Genomic DNA, 21,812 nt, shown 5'->3' with positions numbered 1-21,812 from the left:
CTGATGAACCTATGTCGATAGGTCATTATCACCTATGTCCCTTGTTTATATTAGAGCTGACTTTTGGTGATATACATTTCATGAGTTTGGAAAAATGTATAACGACATATGTTCATCATTATGGTATCATACAGAGTATTTTCACTACCCTAAAAAATTCTCTGTGCTCTGCCTATTCATCCTTACCCCCCACCCCTCACCCCTGTCAACTACTAAACTTTTTACTGTCTCCATAGTTCTACATTTTCCATAATGTCATATAGTTTAGAATCATTCAATATATAGGCTTTTCAAGACTGGCTTCTTTTACTTAGTCATATGCATGTAAGTTTCTTCCAGGTCTTCATGGCTGGGTTTCTTTTTAGCACTGAGTAATATCCCACTGTCTGGATGTGCTGCGGTTTATTTATCCATTCACCTACTGAAGGATGTTTTGGTTGTTCCCAAGTTTTAGCAATTGTGAATAAAGCTTCTATAAACATCTGTGTGCAGGTTTTGTGTGGATGTAAGTTTTCAAGTTCTATGGGTAAACACCAAAAAGCATGTTTACTGTATCATATAAGTATGTTCAGTGTTGTAAGAAACAACCAAACTCTCTTCAAAATAGTTGCACCGTTTTTGCATTTCCACCAGCAATGATGAATTTGTTCCTCCACATCCTTGATGTTGTCAGTGTTCTGGATTTTGGCCATTCTAGCAGGTGTATAGTTGTTCTGTTTTTCTTCTAATAGTTTTATGGTTTAATTTTTGAGGTTTAAGTCTTTAATTTACCTGATGTTTATTTGGTTGGAACTTTATTATGATGTTTAAAAAACAGCTCATTTTAATTTGTTCCAAATGGTAAGCCACTTGTCCCCAAATTACTTACGGGACAATCCTCTTCCAAAGATATCTTAAATAACGCCTTTTTTGTTCTATCAATTTCTCATAATATTTGGATATATTTCTACCTAGACTTTCTATTCTGTTCTGTTGATCTGTCCTATTTCTGGACCTATTCCTTAATGCTTTTAATAATGTAGATTTATAATGCATTTTGGTAACTTTCAGGGAAAATAGATTTCTAAAACCTTTTTATTGACTTGTTTTATACTTTCATTTTTTTCAGATGAATGACAGAAGCATTTGTCAAGTCATAAAGAGAAACTTGCTATTTATATTTTGACCAAAATTTGCTACATTTGTAAATTAATTTGGGAAAATATTGACAGCTGTGTACTTTTAATCTTTTTTCTTCCAGATGTTATATCTCTGTTTTTTGGTTCCCAGGAAAGGATTAAACTGTTATACCTATAGGTTTCATATTTCTTATTAATTTCATTGCTAGTAATTTCTATTTTTGGTTTTGGTTATGATCAATGAGATTTCTGTTTTCCATTATATTTTCATAAAAAAGATTTATGTGATGGGAATGCAAGCTGGTGCAGCCACTCTGGAAAACAGTATGGAGGTTCCTCAAAAAACTAAAAATAGAACTACCCTACGGCCCAGCAATTACACTACTAGACATTTATCCATGGGATACAGGTGTGCTGTTTCGAAAGGACACATGCACCCCCATGTTTATAGCAGCACTATCAACAATAGCCAAAGTATGGAAAGAGAATGTCCATTGATGGATGAATGGATAAAGAAGATGTGGTATACACACACACACACACACACACACACACACACACACACACACACAAAGTGGAGTATTACTCAGAAATCAAAAAGAATGAAATCTTGCCATTTGCAACTACATGGATGGCACTGGAGGGTATTATCTAAGTGAAATTAGTCAGAGAAAGACAAAAATCGTATGACTTCACTCATATGAGGACTTTAAGAGACAAAGCAGATGAATGTAAGGGAAGGGAAACAAAAATAATAAAATACAGGGAGGTGGACAAACAGAGGGTTACTGGAGGGGTTGTGGGAGGGGGGATGGGTTAAATGGGTAAGGGGCACTAAGGAATCTACTCTTGAAATCATTGTTGCACTATATGCTAACTAATTTGGATGTAAATTTTAAAAAATAAAAAGTAAAATAAAATAAAAAGATTTATGTGATTATCTTGAATCCAGACACTTTAAAAAATTTTCTTAGTAGTTTTAATAATTTTGTAGTTTATTTGTTAGGTTTTAAAAAATGTTTTAGTAGATAATTTTCAAAACAGATGATAATTTGTCTGTTTCCAATAGATAGACATTTACAATTTTGCTTTATATCTGACTACAAAGTAAAGAAATTTCAGAAAACGTATTAAAAGAAATGGAGATTTTTCTTGCACTTAATTTGAAAGTCTCTGGTTTTACTAGTAGGCATGATACTGTATGTTTAATAAACAAATTTGATCTGTATGTGTTTATTTGTATGCACTTAGAATATCTCTGGAGGGTTAACCAGAAACTAGTAAGGGATTTGTAAGGGAAATCCCTAGTAAGGGAAATCCCTAGTAAGGGAAGGGATTTGATTGATGGGACAGACAGACAAAGAAATATACTCGATGAACATACTTTTGCATTTTTTGAAGTGGGTACCATTTATACATATAAACCCATTTAAAACAGAAATAGAATTAACAAGTAAAAGCAACATTTGTTATCTTACTAAAAATTTTTTTATTTAGTCCTAGTTTCTAAGGCTTTTCTAAAAGATAATCAGCTATCAGTGGTGAATTAAACACATTTCTTTCTATATTAATTAGCCTGATCATGTGTTTTTTTTTTAATTTGGTGTTTGATGTATTATATTTAAAATGCGTCTAATTTTATTTATTTATTTTTTTAAATGCATCTAATTTTAAATCATCTTCATTGGTTGTAGTGTTTTAATCTTTTTTTTCTGATGAGTATTTTATTTAGCATCTTTGTATCTATAAACAAAATATTTATATAGTGGGGTGAATTGTGTTATTTTGGTCCAGTTTTGATGTGAGTATTATAAAACAAATTGACAAGTCCCTTATAGTTTTCCATACTCAAAATTTATTAGAATGGAATATCTCCAGTGCTTGGAAAATTAAAAGAACTCATCTGGTAACCATTTCCTTCTAAAGCTTATTTTGGAAGAAATATTACGATTAAATTGCCACAAAATTTGTGTTTACTATGATTCTATTAAGGTTTTCAACAATGCAAATATACCTTGATATTTCTTATGAATTACTAACTTGAAAGACACCTTCTGGGTGTGCTATGGGTGTGATTTTAGATCAAGTCTAGACCATGCTGTGGTCACAAATAATGAAAATCATTAAGAAGTGAATTTACTAACATAAAAATTTCCCAGTTTAAAAATTATAAAATTTCTTTTATAAATCACCAAATCTTGCTCTCATCAAAATGAAATACATATTTATATTTAACAAAACAGTCTGAATTTTTCACTTAATTCACACGGCTGCATGTGTTCATTGATAACATAAGCCAACTCTTAAAAATGTTTGATTTCCTGCTCGGAGTCTGTAAGAACTGAAATGACAAATTTATCTTACTCTGGAGGTTAAATCTCTGTAACTCAGCCATATCTCTGCCACTCATGAATCATCAAGTCTTGGCTTTACTTGTGGGATAAATATATCTGTTATGTATACCTTCTCGTCCTTTTTGTATAAATATATATATTTCTTTCTTTGCATCCATTTTTATTTATATGCATCCTACCTCTGATACTCACAGTGGAGACTTAACTTGGAGCAAATCAATTAAACCCACCAGTAGTCTTTCCTTTTTGCTGTATAATACTGCTGAACCAAGACAGCAAATTTGCCAGGGTCTTTACCGTATTTTCTTCAAAGTAGAGGCATGAGCTGAAAAAGGGAGTGAGGTGAACATTTGATCAAGATGACAAGCACCAGTGGATCCCTGCTGCTTGCTGGAACACCAGCCTGATGACATGTATTTGGTGTCATTCCGATGTAGATTCTGACAGAGGCCAATTTATGGTCCAATTTATGTCTTGACTCTCCTACGAAGGCCAAGCAAGCTATAAAATGTAATAAGAATTTCTTCAATCAATGTCCAGAGGAAAAACAAATCACTCAGTTACTGACACAATATTGCATCAACACTCCGGTCAAGTTCTCACAAGTGTGTGACATGCCCCCAAGCTACACAGAGCACGCAGACTGAAAACCACCATAGCGGCATCTCGTCCTAGGGAGGAGCCCCTAAACTTTATAGCTGCTAATAGGTTTTGGTTTTTCCTTCATTTCCCTTTATTCTATTAGCACTACTAGTTGTGGGGAGAAAGGGAGAGGGGAATTAAATAAATAAATAAGTCAACTCTTATTCTCCTTCCTTCCGAGATTTTAGTTTCAGACTTATTTCTGACCTCCTGGCTGTGGACTCCTTCATTCTTTTCTCCCCCTACCTCCTTCCTTTCCTACCGGTTCTCCCGTTAGAGGGAAAGTGATTTATTTGTCCTCTGGCAGATCATTCTAACTCAGGCTCCTAGTGAGGTAACACAGATGAGTCCCTGGTCACAGTTTCTATCCAGCCAGTCGTGGGCTTGTGTATTTTCCCTGTGTCTCTTGGTTTAGATGTTTTCCAAGCAGATACATGCCATTAAGCACTGTTACAGGTTGGTGCATGGGAGGGTTTCAGAGAAGAAAGATGGGGAAGCAGCTCTCCATGAGGTCTATTCTACTTTTTTCTGATTTGTTCCTTCCAAATCCTGTTTTATGATTGTCACCATGCAGTGCACGTGTGCGCATGCACACACACGCACATACACACACACACACACACACACACACAGTAAAAAGCTATAGGAGCAGCACTGTGCTCTATTTCAAATGTGGTTCCATAGATGTGTGCACTTAGGGCTGGGAGTCAGGGTAATTTTGTTTATTGGTCTGGGGACAAAATGGCTAACGTGAGGCACTTCCTATTTGAACGTGTTTGCCTTCAGAATATCAAGAAAGTTACAGGGTAGGGCAGGAAAACAGCACATTTTTAAAAGACGTACTCTTTTCTCTTTCCGTAAAAGAACAGGGGAAGAGTTTAGAGGACATAACTGCTAAGAGACATTCTGGTGTCCTGGAATAAAGGGTGGGGGCAGCTCCCTTCACACCGCAGGGCGAGCACTTCATGTCGGAGGAACGGATTGGAAGGGACTCCTGACTTAGCAGTACTTCTGTAAAGTTCAATGCTACAGCACATGAAAAAGAGTCGTGTAGTATTTGGTAATGCATATAATATATTCCTAAAAGGGAATAAGTCTCCATCCCGTCAGGGCAAATTTTCTCCATGCGTACTCTCAGAAATAGTGGTCTCATGCACTGATTGACCTTCCCAGATCCCACTAGTCCAGAATTAACCACTCTTTCTTGTGTTCTGGAGCCAAATCAAACTGTTATCCTCAATATCAGGGAAAGCCCAGGTGTTCTGGGGCCTGAACCAATACAACTGGATGGGCTTTAAGCAAAAAATACAAAGCAATATCCAAAAGTGATTATTTATTTAGAATGGGAAAAGAAATCACAGCTCCTCAGAGCCTTGGAGATTTGGATCCCTTTCTCCTTAGGCCTCTGTAGGCATTTTACTGGTTATGTTTACATAAAAGTGACTCATAGGTGCAACCTGGCTTCTACCTAGAGCCTCCTTCCGCACCAACAATTTGCAAGACTCATGGGGCTGGTGCAGGTGAGAAGCTCTTGAAACTTAAACTTCTGTCTCATATTTTTATATTATTGTTTTCAACCACGTGTGTCTCTTCTTCCAGATTGTGAGGCAGAGTGTGTTCTGTCATTCACCTGCTGCAGATCTGGGTATAGTGTTCTGAATAATATGGATACTCAGTAAATGCATGCAGAATTGCATTCTGGGCTGTTTTGCTGTTGATTTATGTTGAGTCATTTTTCTGATTATAAAAGTACCCTGTGTTCATGATCAAGCTTTGAAAAGCCCAGAAAATAATTTAATTAAGAGAATTAGGGGTGCCTGGGTGGCTCAGTCGGTTAAGCATCCAACTTCGACTCAGGTCATGATCTCACAGTCCAGGGGTTTGAGCCCCGTGTCCGGCTTTGTGCTGACAGCTCAGAGCCTGTAACCTGCTTCTGATTCTGTGTCTTCCTCTTTCTCTGCCCCTCCCCCACTTTCTCTCTCAAATATAAATAAACATTAAAAAAATTAAATAAGAAAATTAAACTATCGGGGCACCTGCGTGGCTCAGTCGGTTAAGCAGCCGACTTCGGCTCAGGTCATGATCTCACAGTCCGTGAGTTTGAGCCCTGCATAGGGCTCTGTGCTGACAGCTCAGAGCCTGGAGCCTGTTTCAGATTCTGTGTCTCCCTCTCTCTGACCCTCCCCTGTTCATGCTCTCTCTCTGTCTCAAAAATAAATACGGGGCGCCTGGGTGGCGCAGTCGGTTAAGCGTCCGACTTCAGCCAGGTCACGATCTCGCGGTCCGGGAGTTCGAGCCCCGCGTCGGGCTCTGGGCTGATGGCTCAGAGCCTGGAGCCTGTTTCCGATTCTGTGTCTCCCTCTCTCTCTGCCCCTCCCCCGTTCATGCTCTGTCTCTCTCTGTCCCAAAAATAAATAAACGTTGAAAAAAAAAATTAAAAAAAAAAATAAATAAACGTTAAAAAAAAATTAAACTATCTGTAACATCATTGCCATTAAATGTTGTGTTTCCTTCTGATTTTTTTTACTGCATATATTTTTGTGTGTTACAGAATTTTATTTAAAATACCCTGCTTTTCACCTTTATCATTTTCTAAGTTCCTGTTCCATGAGAAATATTTTGAAAGCCTGACTTGTAAGGGTGATTAACGCCCCATAATATAGATGTACTGTATTTTTGTAGTCTTTCCTCTAGAGTGACTCAATGCACTGGGTCCTATGTAGAAAGGGTCTCTTTCCAACAAATAAACACAATATTCTATAGAATCCTTCTAATGTCTTTAGTCTTCATACCTTATTTGTTGGTCTTTAAGGTGGAGATAATACAGAAAGCTAGGAGTTAGGCTTCAAGGGAGTGGAGAGAAGAAAGAGGTAGAAAGTGACTATAACTTGCTGTGAAATTTAGATTCCCACAAAACACAATTCCTTCCGACAAAAAGTCTATTAAACTTATTAAATAAAAATTAAGTAACAGTATTTTTCTCAATTCTTACAACCTAAGAAAATGTTAAGCACAGATTTAGGAGATACATAGATAAATAAATAGACATAAAGGACAATAGATTCCATTAAAATAGCACCCTGAGAAATGGTTTACCCATTTAATTGGAATGATGGCCAAGGGAGAAATTTAGAGCAGAGCATTTCAATGACTCTAAACAAATGAATAAATGGTTCACTTAATTCATTTCAGTGTCTGGTCTGGTGGTACCCAAAAGTCTATTCAAAAGAATGCCCCATTGTATTGCCCCAGGGGTTGCTTCTTTCTGCCCTGCTCTGAATATACATAGATGTTTAAAATTCATGTGTGATATAAAAACCGTCTATACAGATCTTGTTAAATGTCTAGGCTTCTACTTTGGAGTCTCAGAATTCTGACCAACACCACCAAAAGAACATGATCTGACTTTAAAGAAGTCTGCCTTAGGTTTCAAGAATACCTCCCCAAGCAGGAAGAGGTCTAAAAAAACCACTTCAAATATAAAGCATTTATTTGTGACTAAGCTATACTTAAAATGAAAGAGACTCAGACGTGGATTGCACAAATATTTTTGGGGCATGCACATTGTGCCCAAAATCAAACAGTGTGCCTTCATATTCTTCATCTCATTTAATTCTTAAAAGAACCCACTGAGGAAAGATTCTTAAACTCACTTACATGGGTAAACAGAATGAGACTCAGAGATGGTTAGTGATGACCCATAAACCCTCATCTGTTTACCCATATATTCATTCAGGAAATCTTTTGAGTGCCTACTCTGTGCCAGGCCCTTGAACAAGGCTCTTAGGATATAGTCTTAAGACAGTCATAATTCCCACCTTCAAAATGGGTACAGTCTTGTGTACAAAACAGTATGCAAACAGAGTAGATGAGTAAACAAAGCAGAAAATGCAGCAATAGGAGTAAAGTAAGTGGTGTCATGGGGTCACATTTACAGTCAATTGCCTTTTTTTTTTCTTTTTTTTTTTTTTTTTTAAATTTTTGTTTTTAACGTTTATTTTATTTTTGGGACAGAGAGAGACAGAGCATGAACGGGGGAGGGGCAGAGAGAGAGGGAGACACAGAATCGGAAACAGGCTCCAGGCTCCGAGCCATCAGCCCAGAGCCCGACGCGGGGCTCGAGCTCACGGACCGCGAGATCGTGACCTGGCTGAAGTCGGACGCTTAACCGACTGCGCCACCCAGGCGCCCCGTCAATTGCCTTTTGACAAGGGTACCAATCCATTTCAACGGGAGAAAGAATTGTCTTTTCAACAAACTGTGCTGGGATAATCAGATACCCTCATACAAAGGATTGAAGTTGGAACTCTACCTCACATCAAGTACAAAAATTAAAATGGATGAAAAATATAGATGTGATATTTAAAACTATAACATTCTTAGAAGAAAATACAGGCACAATTCTTTGTGACCTCAGATCAGGCAATGGTTTCTTAGATATGACATCAAAAGCACAAGTGACAAAAAGAATCAGTCCATTAGATTTTATCCATATTTAAAACTTTTGTGTTTCAAAGGACACCATCAAGAAAGTGAAAAGACAATTCACAGAATGGGGGAAAATATTTGCAAACCACATAACTGATAAAGGACTATCATCCAGAATACATAAAGAACCCTTACAGTTTAACAAAAAATTTCAAATAATGCAATTAAAATATGATGTTTGAATAGACACTTCTCCAAAGAAGATACGCAAATAGCCAGTTAAGTACATGAAAATATGTTCAATATTGCTAGCCACCTGGGGAATGCAAGCCAAAGCCATAATGAGATACTACACACATCTACTAAGATGGCTATGATCAAAAAGTCAGACAATATCAAGTGTTGCCCAGCATATGCAGCAATTGGAACTCTCACACATTGCTAGTTAAAATGTAAGATGGTAGAGATGCTTTGGAAAATAGTTTAACAGTTCTTTAAAATATTAAATATATAATTACTATATCAGGTAGCCATTCCACTCCTAAGTATACATACTCAAGAGAAACGAAAACATATGTAAAGACTCTACATAAAAACGTGCGCATGAATCTTCACATAACATTATTCTTTATAGTCAAAAAGTGGAAACAGCTCAAGTGTTCCTCATTTAATTAATGGGTAAATAAAATGTAGTATATTCATAGAAGGGAGTATTAGTCAGTCATAAAAAGGAATGAAGTAGTCACACATGCTACAATATGCATGGGCCTTGAAAACATGCTGAGTGAAAGAAGCCAGACACAAAAGGCCACATGTTGTAGAATTCCATTTATATTCCATTTATGAAATGTCCAGAAGAGGCAAACCCGTAGAGACAGAAGGTAGATTACTGGTTGCCAGGGGCTGGGGGGAGAACAGAATGGGAGTGACTGCTAATGGGTATGAAATTTCTTTTTGGGGTAACAAAAACATCCTGGAATGACACAGTGGTAATGGTTACACCACTTTGTGAACATAGTAACACTGAATTGTATACTTCAAAAGGGTGAATTCTATGTTATGTGGATGATATCTCAATTTAGAAAAAGAAAAAGAGAGAGAGATCTACAATTACCTAAGAAAGACCATAAATTATCAGCTCTGACAGTACAATGGTTGCTCAGTTCTACTAAATTCCATTTCTCAGGAAGGTGGACAGTGGACTATTTTTCTTTCATTCATGCTTAAACACTAAGACAAAGGATATATTTTCTCCACATACATTCTTTTCCCACATACATATACATATATAGACTTTTACTATATGCTGCAAAGCATCTTGAAATAAAAATGAACATTAAAAATTATTTTTCTTACACTTACCTCAAGAATGTAGGCCTTGGCTGGGAATCTGCCAGAGGGAAGGCCCAGGTCCAGGCTCACTGCATATCCATGGAACTTTCCAGGCCAGGTGATGGAGCATAGGAAACAGAGTGACCAAGGCTGGTGTGATCACTGCCATAGACACTTGACTGGTCAGTTCACTTACCCCTCTTTGAGTTTCCTAAGCAGCATGGTGGTTGCCAGTCCTGTCCAGCTGTCACTCCGTCTCCAAACTTTGAGGAAAGCCTGTCTAGACAGAGCAATGATACTTTCACAGTATGAAGCTGGCAGACCATCATCTTTTAAGAAAACCAACAAATAAAGACAGACAACAAACCCCAGTACAGTAATTAGAGACCAGACCTAATTTGAATCCTCTGTAATGAAACTCAGTCTTTTCGTGCTTCTTCAAAGGCATTTGGAACAATCCTGAATGAATGAGCAGAGCCATCTCCAGAGTGAGATTAATCAGGACAACTGCCGCCTGCCCTGCACTGAGCACGCAGTGTTCAGTGCCCAAGGGCCCAGGCCTGGGTGGTGCCAGGGCTGACGATGATGCAGTATTTCAGGAAGGCTACGATGGGGGATGTGGGGAGAAAAGAAAAACGAGCTCCCCAGCTGAAACTATCCTGAGGCTTTTGTAATCCACACACATTTACAAGATCGGCCATCAGCCGGAAGCCTTCCCTCACGTCCCAGTGAACAGGATGGCTCATGGCCACTTTTACGCTTTTCCTCTCATGGGTGCTTGGACCAAAAAGACAGAGGGGGAGAGGGGAGGTAAGACACACAGATGGGTTTGCCACAATCTCCACTCCTCTCGCAATGCTTCAGGGAGACAGAACTCTCTGGAAGTGAGGTGCTCTGTGAACTTAGGAAGGTCAGGACAAGCTGGTAAAGAGCTGGCTTTGAAGCCAGGCTGCCAGGATCGGAATCCTGATTCTAACCTACTGGTGAGTGATTTGGGGTCAATATTTAATCTTTGAACTTCAGTTTTCTTAACTGTAAAGTGGTCTAAATTCCTACCTCAGAATTGTCAGAATTTAATGAAATAACATGCTTATGAAATGGTAGATATTATTTTAAACAACAAGGATAAAATCCCATTATCTGTGCTCATAAATCCCTCTATTTTTTAATTCTCATATTTCCTGCAGTGTTTTCTAACTTGGCTTAGATTCAGCTACAAGAGTCCATCCAGCTATGTTCTTTATATCAACACAATTCGATGAATATTTATTATGGTCTGTGTTAAAATCCTAGGGATCAGACAGAACTGTTTTCACATTCCTGACCCAAATATACATACCAGCTGTGTGACCCTAAGAAAGATGTTAAATCTTTCCAACCCCTATATGTATATGTATATGTATATGTATATGTATATGCCATATACACATATATATACGTAAATGGAGACCTTAATAAGATAACATGTCTGAAGTCTTTGGACCAGTAACTGGAAAACAATTAGTGAAAATAAACAATAGTGTATTTCCATCCTCCTCCTTATCATATATACTAACATTACCTTTATTCATGTTTCTTGGATAGTTCAAATCAATTTAACTATTTTGACCAGCTCAACAGCCAACAACCTGATGGATAACTGATTTAACCATAGTAAATTGCACAGGTAGTGATAGTGGCTGAAATATACATCCTGGCATGGTTATTATGGTCTCAGTGTCTGCTAAATAGAGAAACCATGTTCGAGTTTTAAAAGGAACATACCCAGAAGAGTGTCTGTGGGGTATACCTGTTCTGTCTGTCTGTCCCTGTCCATCTGTCCCTCTCTCACACACACACGCATACCCCTTCTGGTTTTAACATAGCCCTTCCTTCAGAAGTACGCAGCTTTGCCTTTCATTTCTTTCCATATAAATGTAGAAATAAATTTCTCCAATTTACTGAAAAGTATCTCCCCAAGGGACCAAGGGAGGCAGGAAATTAGACTGTGGCGCTGAAATCATTCCAGTACTCCAGCTGTATCCCACAAATGTAAATTTAGGAAATTCCGCTTGTCAAAGTCCTCTTTGAAGCTTTGAATAATTGGATCCCAATTACTCTTAACCACATTATTCAGGCCTATGTTCAACTTAATATCTAAATAGATTACATTTTTTTTTTGCCACCTACTAAAATTCCCCAAAGTGAATATTGCCACATTATGCTCTTCAGTTAAGAGTGAAATTTCTGACTAAAAATGTTTTTACTCCTATCTTGAGATGGCTGCAAAATCCTCCATGATAACTAAAGCTGTGAGAATTGGCATCACATTTGAATTGGTATCAACTTGTAGTAAAAATATGCTCAGGAAGAAGGAATCATTGTACTTTCTACCAATCACTTTAATACCTGAGACATCTTCTTTCTTTCTAATAGCTGTTCCTAATGGTTATAAAGTCAAAACAGATAGCAAAGAATATAAAGGAAAATCATAGTGTCTGGAAGCATCTCTTTGAACAGGTTGAATACAATATAAATTACATGTTCTTATTCTACTTTCAAAAGGAGTTAATGTTTAAAACTGTGCCATGCACATTCTCTTGTTATATAAATTTTTTAGGTTTTCTGTTTCAGACACTGTTATCAAGTGGCTCCATTATATTTTTGTGAGCTCTAAATATCAATTCTTCCTTTTAACTTTGCCAGAGAAAGTGAGAGAGTGGCTGATCTTGCGACAGTGCTCAGGACAGCCTCCCTCATCCCCCTACACCAAAGGATTATTCTGTCTAAAATGTCAATAGAGCTGAGAGCCCCTGCATTACACCATGTTACAGATTGGGACATTGATATGATGTAATAAAATGTCATACCAGACATGAGCAGAGACCCAGGTTTATATTTTATGATTAGTCAAGACAAAATTACTATATGGATTTATTGATCTTAATTTAATATCATAACCAGTGGTGACAGGAAGTAGCTGAGAAGCTTGTTGGGTGATAGAAACAAATCATTTGAGAATAAAGTTTTGTCTTAACAGTTCTCACTCCTGGGACATCCACAAAATGAATAATTCACTTGAGGTAAAGAGTAACTATTTTTAAATTTTATTTAAATTTTACATTTTTCCTAGGATTACATTTTCCTAGGATTTAAAATTCTAGAATTTTCAGAACAGAGTAAGCAATATTGAGTCAATGGATTCAAAGTCCAGAGTCTTTACATCCATGAAGCATTTTAGGTATCATATCAAGTTTATCTTTATAATAATTTTATACATGGTGTAGTATAGTCACATACTGTTTGCTATTTTTATGTGAAGAAAGAGACAAACATGGGTAAAAATAATTCCTAATCCACTGGGTGGCCATCAGCCCCAGGCAAGGTCCTCTATGCATTTGCTTAATACTCCCTTATTTCTCCTGGCCTCTCTGGATATAACAGCATGTTAATCCATCCTTCCTTCCTTCCTTCTTTCCTTCCTTCCTTTCTTCCTTCCTTTCTTTTTTTGGTTTTGTTTTCTTTCTTCAGTACAAAGTTGACAATGAGAAAATTAGCAAGGGTCATTGCAGTCATGAGATTTGTGAATGATTGGTTAAAAATGACTCCAAATGTCAATTCCAGTCCACACACTAGCTCTGTATGTCTTTTATTCCAGGTGTGTGGGGATGGGCCACCTGCTATGTGATTGTTTTTCACAACCACCATGTGTCATCCAGTGTCACCTGTTACACCATGTTACTGTATAACCTAGATTGAGAGTTCATGTTTCAAATCTCTGCACAGGACTCTGAACAGGTGAAAGATGGGTGACAACTGAAGAGAAACCTTCTATGGTCCTCTAGGATGCTTCAGGGACACCACTTGAGGCAAATCACTTTTCTCTTGAACCTCTCAGTTTCCTCTCCTTCTCTTCCAAGGTATGCCTTCGATTTTAAATCCTGGATCGTAACGGTCAGATGCCTGCATCTTCCATTTCAGTGTGTAAGCCAATAATGAGCATAAAGTCCCACTTTCTTCCCCAAATGGTCGCTAATGTCAGAAGTTGACATTTTAAAGGATGTGCTATATATTCAAGATCAACTTAAAAATACGTTCTTAGCAATGGTTGAATATCGATCTGCAAAATTATGGGTAGTTTTTTTTCCCTTTTTCTGTAGTTTGTATGTACGTCCACATTTCCTTGGACATAGCATAGCTTAACATTGTGTCTTATAAGATAATCATTTATAAATGCCATTACTGTTGTATCTATACAATGGGCAAGGACAAATACAGCAAAAAGTTTCCAGGCTACTGAGAAATGTAAAAACTCAGAGTTCAGAACTAAAGCACTATTCAAAAATGTAACAGAAATAATAAGCATAAAATTATGGAGAGGTTTCAAATCAATTTTGAGGTAGATTTCCCGAATGCCATATTTAGACTGCTCTTTTGAATGGACACAGACACATATGCCTTTTCCATACAGGTAGAATTCATTAGTAGACCAATCTCCTTAATGGTTAGTCATAAAAAAATTAGAAATTCTAATTTCTTAACGTGTAATTATTCAGGAAAAGACACCTTGAAACTCAAATACACAGGGGGCTTTCACTACATTTAGGGTATTGCTGTATAACTATAGATTCCTTCAGCAACTACTCTCGGGACACCTAAGTTGCACTGATGGAAGAGATTTCTAACTTTCCATGTTAAAAATTCCCCCAGTAGGAAATCTGGACCCGCTGGTATGAGAAGAGGTGAGTAAAGTAAATTTTCTCCAAAATGAGCTTGCCAATAAATGTGCCAATTTTAATTTTAGAAACAATGTTTAAATAAAAGACTTCCAAAGTGTAAAAAATTATTACAGAAGATGACTGTAAATCTATTCTAAATTTCCTAATGCAATTACTATGGTATTTACTAGATAAAAAATATATATACACTACATGCAAATGCCAATGTATGCACATGCCATGCCTAGGACAGAACTATTTGCCTTGAGCTAAGGATGTGTACTACTTCTGTGAAATCACTACAACAAAAATGTAAATTGTGTATAAAATGAAATGATCTTACCAGCTCCGTAAACAGAATGTTAAGCAGGATCATGGAATTGCTAAGGTTTTTCTAGTCACACAGCATATTTGCAAAGGAAAAACAATAGCAAAAGGAAAAAGTAACATAGGACTTACATTTCTGGTTAAGATGAGTAGCAGGGACTGGAGGTCCCATACCCTACAACAACCAAAACACAGGAATAAAATATTATGAAACATTGGTTTGTAAGACACCGTATATCAGACAACAAAGAACAGTATCCTTGAGAGATGGCAAACAAAGTGTGCACTGAGATACCCCAAGAATACTGTCTAGAGATTTTCCAGGCCATGATGCAGGGAGAGAGAATCATGGTGGAACCCAGACAATTCCCTGAATTGAGGGGATGCAGCTGAGAGTCCAAGAAGATGAAGATACCTACAGTTCATAGGACAGAGTAACAAGGAGGAGAAAGCTGAACAGACAGAGTGGTCTGGAGATCTACAGAGTCTCCCATTAATATTAGTCTGAGTACTGATCAGAACATTCATATAGCTTCCTTATAGAGAAAAGGGGAATTTTAAAAAATGAACAGAGCATCAGTGATTTGTTGGACAATGTCTGGCCACCTACCATACATGCAATTAAAGTTTCTGAAAAAGAGGAGAGGGTACAAAAATATTTGACCACAATTTATACCTTAAGAAATAGAATCAAAGTAAGTAGAAGAAAGAAAAAAATACAGACCAGAGTAGAAAAGTGGAAAAAAGAAAAACAATAGAATCAATGAGACCAAAAGCTTGTTTTTTAGGAAGATCAATAAAATTGATAAACTTCCATCCAGATTAATTATTAAAATAGAACACAAATTATCAATATGAAGACTGGGAGGTGAAACTGCTAGAGATTCTATATATATTAGGAAAATATTATATACAACTTTATTCCAATAAATTTGACAATTTAAAGGAAATAGGACAATTCCTTGAAAGACACTAGCTACCAAATTTCATTCAAGAAGAAACAGGTAATCTGTATAGCCCTGTAGCTGTTAAAGAAATTGTATTTCTGTTTAAAACCTTCCACAGAGAAAACTCTAGACCCCGGTGGCTTTACTAGTGACCCCTGCCAAACATTTAAGGTAAAAATAATGCCAATTTGTTTATTTTCCCAGAAAATTAAAGATTATTTCCCAGCTCATTTGACGAGACTAGCTTTGTTCTGATAACTAAGATATCATGAGAAAAGAAACCACACAGGGATGTTCCCCATGAACATATATGCAAAAAAACCTGTATAAAATTTTAGTAAATTCAACCCAATAATATATAAAAATGATATTATCAAATGGGTTTATCCAAGGAATGCAGGGTTGGTTTGACATTTGAAAATCAACCAGTATAAATCACCCTATCAAAAAAGAGCAAAAGATGGGTGCCTGGGTGGCTCAGTTGGCAAGCGTCCGACTTTGGCTCAGGTCATGATGTCACAGTCCATGAGTTTGAGCCTCATGTCGGGCTCTGTGCTGACAGCTCAGAGCCTGGAGTGTGCTTCAGATTCTGTCTCTGTCTCTTCCCCTCCCTCACTCACACTCTGTCTCTCTCTCAAAAAAATAAACATTTGGGGCACCTGGGTGGCGCAGTCGGTTAAGCTTCCGACTTCAGCCAGGTCACGATCTCGCGGTCCGTGAGTTCAAGCCCCGCGTCAGGCTCTGGGCTGATGGCTCAGAGCCTGGAGCCTGCTTCCGATTCTGTGTCTCCCTCTCTCTCTGCCCCTCGCCCGTTCATGTTCTGTCTCTCTCTGTCCCAAAAATAAATAAACGTTGAAAAAAATTTAAAAAAAATAAATAAATAAACATTAAAAAAAATTTTTTAAGAACAAAAGAAAAAACTGACACACTCATTTATTTCTGATTTTTAAAAAACTCTCCTAGAAAACCGGGAATGGAAATGAATTTCTCATCCTACATCTTGCTTAATAGTTGAAGACTAAATGTTCTCTCTCTAAAACCACAGACATGATCATATCTGCTTGCTCTGACTTCTTCTATGTAACATTCTATTTGAGGCCCTAGATAGTTCAAACAAGGAATAAAATGAAAGGTATCCTGATTTTAAAAAAGAATCAAACTGTCTTCATTCTCAGAGGACATCATTGGCTACAGTAGAAAATCCAATAGGATTTACAAAAAAGCTACTGGAACTAATAAGTGAGTTAGCAAGGTTAAAGGATAAAATATGGATATAAAAAATCAATTGTATTTCTTTTTTTTAGAGAGATAACATGCATGCACATGCATGACTGGGAGAGAGGCAGAGAGAGAGAGAGAGAGAGAGAGAGAGAGAATCTCAAGCAGGCTCCACACTCAGCACAGAGCCTGACACAGGGCTCAATCTCACAACGTTGGGATTATGGGCCCGAACTGAAATCAAGAGCCCAGTACTCAACCAACTGAGCCACCCAGGCGCCCCAATTGTATTTCTATATACCAGAAACAAACGATTGGAAACTGATATTTATAATTTACCATAGAATCAAAAATTACAAAACTTAGGAACTGGTCTGGCAAAGGGCATTAAGACCCATACAATAAAAACAATGATGGAATGCCACAGAGAAAACTTCAAGAAGACCTAAATGAAAGGAGAGATGCCTTGTGCCTGGATTGGATCACTCAGAATATTTGAGATGTCAGTTTACCCCAAACTGATGATCTATATGTTCAAAGCAATCCCAATCAAAATCCCAACAAAATTTTCATTGAAATTTCCCACTTAAATTCATATGGACTTTATCTTAAATTTTCAAAATGTAAATGTTCCAGGATAGCTGGAACAATGTTGAAATGAATCAAGCTGGAGTATTACTGCCTACTTGCAAGACTTACTAGAAAGCTTCAGTACTCAAGACCATTTGATATTGGCGTAAAGATACATCAATGGGGTGGAATAGAGTTCAGTGATAGACCCATACATTTGGACAACTGATTTCTAACAAAAATGCAAAGAAAATTCAATGGAAAAAAAGATAGTCTTCAATAACTGGTATGAGACAATTGGATATCCATAGGCAAAAACAAAAACAAACAAAAAAAAAAAAAAAAAAAAAAAAAACCTCAGGCATCATATACAAAAACTATTTCGAAAGGGATCATACAACTAACAGTAAAATCTAAAACTATAAAACTTCTAGAAGATAACATAGAAAACCTTTGTGACCTTGTGTTAAGCCAAAATGTCTTAGATGTGATACCTAAAATATGATCAATAAAAAAAAAACTGGATAAATTGTACTTCACTGAAATTACAAATTTGTGTTTTTTGAAAGCTACTGTTAAGAGAATTAGAAAATAAACCACAGATTGAGAGAAAATATTTGCAAATCACATATCTGATAAAGAACTAGTACCCAGAATATATAAAGAACTTCTGAAACTCAGTAATAAGGAAAAAAGAGTAATCCAATAAAAATATGGGGAAGAGGTTAGAACAGATGTTTCACCAAATAAACTATATGGATCTCACATAAGCACATGAAAAAATGCTCAATGTCATCAGTAATTAGCAAAATGCAAATTAAAACCACAATGAAATTACACAATCATTACACACCTATTAGGATGGCTAATATTAAAAAGACTGACCATACCAGTGGCTGGTGAAGGTATAGAGGAACTGGAATTTTACATACTGCTGGTGGAAAATGGCACAACTACTTTAGGAAATACTTGAGTTTTTTTTTTTAAGTTAAAGATGCATCTACATCTGATCCAGCCATTCTACTATTAGGTATTTACCTGGAAGAGATGAAAGCATCTGTCCATACAAGACTTGCACACAAATGTTCATGGCTTTATTTGTAATAGCTAAAACCTGGAAGCAATTCAGATACCCATCAACACATGAATGGATAAACACACTATGATATATCCATACAGTGGAATACTACTCAGAATAAAAGGAATACATTGCAGCATGGATGATTCTCAAAATAACTACGGTAAGTGAAAGAAGACCACAAAAGAGTACCTATCGTATGATTCCACTTATGCAAAATTCTAGAAAATGCAAACTAATTGACAGTGACAGAAAGCAGACCAGTGGTTGCCTGGGGACGGCAACCCCCGAGGATGTGATGCTTCCCTTGGCAGAGGAGGGAAGCTGAGCAGGTTACAAAGTGGGAGAATCCCAGCTGCCCAGAGGTGGACCACTGCTTTTCCTTTGCTCAGGTGAGCACTTAGTGGTAGGAAAGATACCCCTTGCTCAGGATGAGATAGTTTGGGTGGACCTAAGATTGCTGAAGAAGGCCATTTATTTATAATACAGGGAGTGGAAAATTAGGCCATTGTATTTCTGCACAGGGGAAGAATTCATAAAAAGTCACACAGAATTATTCTTATATAACTGACAATGACATCGTTGTAAGGTGGAAACAGAGCTTTATTTGTCTTACTTAAAATGATATATAGAGCACTTGTCTGTTTATTCCACTGCAAACAGCTTCTGCAAAAACAGCCGTAAATCCCTGGGGGTTTCTACTGATAGTTATAAGTTACTTGAGCAAAATCTCTCACGCAACTTGCTGCCTTGCAGGTATCCATTATTCTAAATTCAAAGACCCTTTTCTTGTTGTTTGTTTGTTTGTGTTGAGTGTGTATTTTTTCCTGAAATTATGTTACATGCAATATTACTTTAAAAAATAGAAAATGTGTCAGAACACAGCTACTTTTCAAATGGGTAAGTATATATACCTAAATCAAAACACGCACAGCCAAAGGGGGAAACACTCAATAAATAGGCTTCATAATCAAATCTGGCTCAGGTTAAAGTGAAGTTAGTTTGATGGATTCAGCTGGGGCCCTAGTAAATAACAGCCTCTGTAATTAAGCTACCTAAGCTTAGCCTGCCTGGGAGCTTACGGGCTGCTCAGAGGTGCTAGAGTGACAACCAGTAGGCAAACTTTAGAGATGAGTAGACACCTCACCCACCCAAGCACTAGTCCCTCCCCAGCCCTTTTCACCGGGTCCCGAGCCACATACGGACTCAGATGTCCGTGGCAGTGATTGGCAAGGTCTGTGTTTGAGAATGAAGAAAATAACAATCCAAAATCAACAAATGTTGAAGTCACTTGCCCCCTCTTTTGTCACAAAATCTGGAAACTGTCGTGTTTGTTTTCCAAAAAAATTCCAAACGTATGCGTGTGTATGCACACTCATACGCACAGAGCCCTACATGCATATTGCCCCTAAAAGAAAATACTGTAGCAGCAAGAGAAGCAGTGGCTCTGTAGCATATAATTTTAGGTTCAAGGTCTAGCTTGGTCACTTTTTAGCTGGTGACCTATAGTTTGAGAAAGAATAATTTTTGAGCCATTCCTCTATCCCTGATGTATTAGGCACTGGGAAGACAGTCACTGCCACAAGGGGCTCCAAGTCTATCTGGGATGGAAAAACACACAAATAATGTTAATATAGTATGCCAAATGCTAACCTAGAAATAAGTAGGTGCTATGTGATCATGCGGGGATAGGAGATTTCAGATTTAACCTCCTGAAGAAGAAAACAGAGCTAAATTTTATAGGATGAGGAACTAACGTTCTTGAACCTCACTTCCCATATCTGTAAAATGGAGTTTATAATGTGTACATCTATGGTATTGCTTTGAGAAATAAGCAAAGCATGATATGACGTTTCTAGAAAGAAATACTCATTCCTGCCCCGATGGCCCTCTTCCTTTCTCTTCTCTCTCAAATCAAAGAATAGAGTGAAACAATCTTCTGCCAGCAGCGTAAAACCATGCCACACATAGAAGGATGGGAAGGAGAGAGTATTGTCAGTTGAAATGAGGATTCCTTAAATCTCTGTATTATGACAAATTGATTCATAACACTGAGAGAGAAGAGCTCTTGCTCATGCATTCTGAACTACAGTTCGTTTTCCTCCCTCATTTCTTCTTTCATCATGCTTGTACAATAAAGAAACCCATTTTTCCCATTTCGAGAGGTGATTCTATTTTGCCTATTTTCAGTGCACATCCCCGGTGTGGCAGGCAGAGAGAGGAGCTGCTCAGATACCCCTTCAAGGAGGGGACTGCTGCTTAGCTTCAAGGAGGATTGTCAGCTGTAGGCTCATTCCAAGCAAACCCTATGTGTGAAGAGGGTCACAACCTTGTCAGGGTGGCCTTCAGCCAGTGGTGTGCTGGCTCATACAAATAAGCAACAGAGACAGTAAGATACACGTCTTTTCCCAAGACTGTTCAGTGACATCGTGCTGGTAGCTTGAAATCGACCACGGTACAAGTATTTGTACCACAGGAATTAGCAAACGTTACAAATCAGAATTCCCCTCCACACTGGAGAGCCACTGTTAAACATCCACCAGGAAGTCAGTCCCCCTAGCCAATGCCTGAGCAGTGGAGCCAGGACCTGGCTGGGGGATGCTTGTAACAGGCAAGGTTTGCTCTGGTGCTCCCTGTTGAACTTGCAAAGGCTGTCCAGGGTGCAATGTTGAGCTGACGCATCTCTCTGTCCAATCCTGCTTCCTCTCCTTTTCCTCTCATAGGTGTTACCTCCTGATAACCTGCACTCCTAACTGCCTCTGCATCTGCTTCCCAGAGAACTCAACCTGGGACAGCTGACACGAGTCTAAAAAAGGAGGTGTTAGGAGGGATTTGGGGACTGGATAATCACCTCCTGGAGGATAATGAGAACTCACCCTTGGTGAGAAGAGGTGCACAGACACCAAGGTCAGTGTGGTAGCCAAGGGCAGCAATACAGTGTTAGGGAGATGGTTAGTAGAACAAAGTCTTCCCGGAGGCAAAATAGGTGGGTGGCTGACAAGGGATATATATATATATATATATATATATATATATATATATATGCATGCATGTGTATGCACTCATGCAGCATATGTCAATTGAAGCAAGAATGGATGGGC

Source organism: Lynx canadensis, chromosome D3 (genome assembly GCF_007474595.2).
Source record: "Lynx canadensis isolate LIC74 chromosome D3, mLynCan4.pri.v2, whole genome shotgun sequence".
NCBI lineage: Eukaryota > Metazoa > Chordata > Mammalia > Carnivora > Felidae > Lynx > Lynx canadensis.
This window is presented reverse-complemented; position numbering follows the sequence as displayed.